Source organism: Orycteropus afer, unplaced genomic scaffold, assembly GCF_000298275.1.
Source record: "Orycteropus afer afer isolate SDZICR_OR568_19922 unplaced genomic scaffold, OryAfe1.0 scaffold00079, whole genome shotgun sequence".
NCBI classification, from domain to species: domain Eukaryota; kingdom Metazoa; phylum Chordata; class Mammalia; order Tubulidentata; family Orycteropodidae; genus Orycteropus; species Orycteropus afer.
Window position 1 is genome coordinate 2,078,156 of NW_006921666.1, and position 5,250 is coordinate 2,083,405.

Below are 5,250 nucleotides of genomic sequence, written 5' to 3' on the forward strand. Positions count from 1 at the left end.
CTATGAGTCAGAAACAACTCGACGGCACTTAACAACAACACAACAACAACAACAACCTTATGCCATCAGCTGTTTAATTTTGGGCTTCAAGGCATCCATAGTAAAAATACTAATTCTCAAGCTATTCTCCCAATTTAGCAGTTGAAGATCATTGGCTAATATGAAATCCTCTCTATATTTAACATATAGACCTATGGATCTGACACATGGCTTCCTAAACCCCTAAGTCTTAGCCCTAATAGCCTGATCTCATAATTTCTTTTTAATAGGGTTCAAACAGTTATTTAAGTGCCCCTCAACTGAAGTATGAGCTCACTTCCAGTTTAACAATGTTAGACATTGTCACGTGGAATCCAACGCAGGGAGACCCCATATGTTACGGAATAGAACTGTGCTCCACAGGGTTTTCTTGGCTGTAATCTCAACAGAAGCAGATCATGAGGCTTTTCTTCCACAGCACTGCTAAGTGCTGCCAGGTAGGTTTGAACCACCACCTTTAGATTTTCTGTTGTTTGAAACCATTTGTGCCACCTAGGCGCTTCAGTTTAATCATGTTGTTGTTGTTGTTATGTGCCATCGAGTCAGCCGCGACTCATAGCGACCCCTCCTTGGGTTTCCGAGGCAGTATCACTACAGAAGTAGGATTGCCCAACCTTCCTTCCGAGGAGTGGCTGGTGGGTTTGAACCACCAGCTGTCTGGTTAGCAGGCAAGTGTCTTAGCCATTATGCTACCAGAGCTCCCTAGTTTAATCATAGTAGATTAGAATTTTAAAATTTATATTCTGACATCAAACACCTATTCATGTAAGTTCGAATTTGCCTGTCTGAGGAAATAAACAACAATAATACAAATGTTGATTGTGAATCACAAGGAGAGCTCCTTAACTAATTTAAGATTGTGATTATAGGTCAGTCCAATGGAAGGAGTTCAAGCAAGAGACAAGAGTCGCCTTCTCTCTCCCCTCCCCCGCCATGTTCCGATCACATTAGTGTTTTCCTCTTCCTCAAGTACACCAAGCCCTTGACTCTAGTGGATGCCTCTGCATGGAATATTCTTCCCCCAAACCTTCCCCAAACTGTTTTCTCCCCAAGACTCGAGTCTTCTCATCAAGTTCCAAATGTCAAATCTCAAACGTCATGTTCCCAGAAAGACCTTCCAGGGCAGCCCTCACTAAAGTTTTACCTCCTTCCACCTTCAGGCATTTATTTTATTCTGCTTAATTTTATTCATTGTGCTTGGCATTATCTGAACTCATTGATGTGCTCATATGTTTATAAACAGCTCACATAGAATACAAATCTTAGAAGAGCAGAGACTGCAAAACTGCATTATAGCCACAGCCACTGTTTAGTGCTGCATTACCAGCAACTAGAACAAAAGTCACCTTAAACGGTTTTCTAATCTTCCAGTTGCCTTATAGTTTGGAATACTGAGTAGTTCACTCTACTTCCCAAACATATTTTCCACACACAAATGCAACCTGTCTCATGCGTCCAGGTCAGGGATTGGCAAACTATGTCCCAATCTGGCACACCTCTTGGTTTTGCAAATAAAGTTTTATTGGAATTCAGCTGTGCATATTAGCATATTGTTATGGCTGATTTTGTGCTATAATGACAGAGCTGAGTAGCTGTGAAAGAAATTGTGTGGCCTGCACAGTCTAAAATGTTTACTAGTTGGTCATTTATAGGAAAAGTTCACTGACCTCTATCTAGACCCTTAAGAGTAGATCGGGAATCAATCCATGATGGAAATATTCAGAGATAGAGTTTATTCAATGTCAAATATCCTCATAGATGATACAGGTATTTAAGAGCTTCATTATTTGTAGGTGAAGCAACATTCTCTCCAAAAGATTGTAAGTCTACAAATTAACCTGCCTCTCAAACACAGAACTTGCCACCAATAAAATTACTCACTGCTAGCACCTGGATCAATAATAATTGAGCTATACATTAAGTGGTGATTTAGAAGGGAAAGCTAAACCAACATATAATCACATAAAAAGGTGATGGAATCCTTATCAATAAACACTTGCTGTCTACCGGTAATTGTGACATGAAGCGTGGGTCTGGATGCACAGAGTCCAAGTTAACCAGTTCTTTGGTATAAATCAATTTCACTGGAAGGACACCACCGCTCCACAGGAGAGTGAATATGTGCCTTCAAAGGTTATAACAATAAAATCAGGCACATTTAAGTATGTTGTTACATAGATCAAAGTATATGGCAAATACACAGAAATGCTCTTCCATGAATACAAATACTACATGAATCTAACTCAGTTCCCTGAAGGGATGTTGTCATTTTCCCTGACATTGTTTTGAGTAAGAACTGGCCATGAAGCTGAGACAGCCAAATAGCTCAGCATGTCAGCTCCCACTGCCGTGCCCCCAAATCACATGGAAGGAAGGGACAAGGCAAGCCAATAACGGCTGCTCAGTGGAAGCCGACATAAATTATTCTTTCCAGCAAGACACTGAAAAATGGCATAGCCTGGTGGCCCTTAGGAATAGCAGTCATTATAGCCACAGCAAGTGTTTCACATTCACTGATTAACTTGAACCCAATTTGCTCCTGTTGTGTTCCAAAGATTCTGTGGAATCTGTTGCAAACGACAAGAGTTTTTCCTTTAAAATATTCTTACGGGACCCAATAGTTTCCCCATCCTCCATTACAGTTTAAGAACATTCATTTGAGTCATCTTTTGAGTAGATAAAGGTGAATGCAGAATAACAAATCAGAAAACAAGTTTTTGGATACCAGTGTTTCCAAGGTGGTGAATGGGCAATTATTTCTGGAATGTTCCTTTTTGCCCCCCATCTCAACTATCCCAAGGGAGTTCTGCAGCAGTGGTACATTGGGGTGTTGTCCAGCTGCTGCTGACCTACTAGAGAAATAAAATGGTAATTTTGACTCTTGAAAGCTAAGGTTCAATAAAACAGGGTAAGTACAATCCTTGGGAATGGGAAGTGTTCACATCATAACAGGAGCACAAGTGACTAAGATAACATCCACTCAGGGAGAACTGCCTTTGCTAGCACAATTATACTTGTCATAGATGTCAGTCCCTTAATCATTAACATTCAGAAATAAATCATGTTCCCGTTGGCCAGGAAAATGTGATAGACCATTGCATATTATTTTGCCAAACCTTTACAGCTCACAGGACTCAAGGTTTGTCTCTCTTTGAAGAAAGACACTGAAGAACAATTAGAAATTTACAAAATGCACTATTAAAAGTCTACTGAAATTTAGAATAAACCATGTTGTATATAACAGGCAAAGCTTTAGTGGCTAAATGGTGGGCAAAAACACCACCAAAACAAACAACTTAGTTCTGGTAGTTGTAGTTTGATCATATTCAGATAATAGTGTCACCTACTCCAAGGACTGGTTTCATGGGCACACAACCAGTGCAGTCACATAAAGACTTGTGCCCAAAAGGGGACCCCCAGCTTGAGGTCTGATGCCTTGATGATACTATCTTGAAACTCTTAAGACTTTTACTTTTGTCTTTTTTAAGTGAAGTTCAATGGGACAATGGAGCATGGGTCAGTGACTTGGAGCCTTGACTCAAGAGTGGTCTTGCCTCCCCCAGGACAGACTCTTGACCACCTGCACAATACCCCCCTCCAACCCACAAGGAGAGTCAGGGGTAGGGTCTTTGGTACCTGTGAGGATATGCACTTGGCTCATGAATATCTCTGTTTTTAAGGCAACATGACCTTAAATAGCAAATAAAAACACCATGACAAGTTGAAAGAGATTGTGAAAGAAAATTTTTTTTTTCCTACTTTTTGAAAAAGAGCTTGCATTTTCGTTTTGCACTAGGCCCCACATATTATTTAGCTGGCCTGCCTCCTGAATGTAACTATGGTGAAGACGTAAGGCAATAACATATGTAAGATCTCAAAATGTCATCTAGTACATAATAAATGCTGGCCAAAATTATTATTGTGTTTTTATTTCTTCTGCACAAAACTCATTATGGACAAACACTTACATATCTATCATTCATACCATTCAACTTTACCAGGGCAGCTTAACCCCTTCAGGAATGAACTGAATGTTTGGTTTCTATGCCTTTCTTAGAATAGGATCCTCCCTCTTACTAACATGATCCTACTTGGTGTGAGACAAAATGCCCTGAATTCATTTCACATCAAATTCTAAACTGACTGCCACAAATTTCTCCATTAAAACCCTGAAAGTTATCTCAAATACACTCAGTCTTTAAACACTGATTCTAGTCCTGTCTCCTATGAAACATTTTACAAAAGAAGCAATTCCCTTTGACAAATCAGAAAGGTCAGATAAGTACCCAGGAGGCCTCGGGAAACTGATATTTCTATTGTTGCAAGTTCCAATGATCAACGAGCAAGCAATTCAAGCCCTTAGGTACAAGGATTGTAAGAGCACTCATGTTTCTAAAGCCAGTTTAAATGCTGGCTTGGTAATCACATGATTGAGAGCGAAGTTTCTGTTTGGATATTTTTCCTCTTCATCAGACTATGTTATAGTGATTGCTAAAAATATTGAAAGCTCAGATATATTACTGTGAGACCTAGAGCTGATTTGTGGTAGAGACAGGATTAACTGGACACAAAGATTCTGCCCCTTCCACTGAGTCACACTGCCACCCATGGTGGTGGTGGTGTTGCTATTGTTGTCTTTGTTTTTTTTTTCTCTGCTCTGAGTCAGCTTCCTCATCACTTCAAGGATCAGCTTGACAGTTAAACAGGTCTGCAAAAACAATACAGGGATGGATATAGACTTTTATTTAGGGTGGGTAAACCTGCAGGGGTCCAGGTGAGGAGAGGGAACTCAGGCATGCCCAAAGCAGCAGGGTGGGAGAGCAGGAGAAAGGGGATTAAATGGCCCAGGAACCAGGACAGAGGAGCAGTCAGCTGTAGGGATCCAGGTGAGGAGAGAGAACCTAGGCATGCCCAAAGCAGCAGGGCTGGAGAGCAGGAGAAAGGGGATTAAAAGGCCAGGAACCTGGACAGAGGAGGAGTCAGCTGCAGGGACCCAGGTAAGGGTGGTACAAGAGGTTTCCAACAGGGAGACAAACTTGTCTGTCGGTTTGTCCTACCATGGTGAAGTGTTGATGTGAGTTTTGAGGCTGAGCCACTGGTGTTTCAAACCCAGTGAGATGCACATGGTGCACAGGTATCAGCCCAGCTTACAGACTGAGACAGACTAGGAAGAAGGAAGAGACCATCCACTTGTCAAATAACTGGCCAGGG

General features: G+C 41.2%; 1 protein-coding gene across 1 annotated transcript in view; it reads right to left on the reverse strand.

Moving 5' to 3' along the window:
* NRXN3 (neurexin 3) overlaps positions 1 to 5,250 on the reverse strand; it is a 2,130,901-nt gene that overhangs the window by 1,336,929 nt on the left and 788,722 nt on the right. The window lies entirely within an intron of this gene.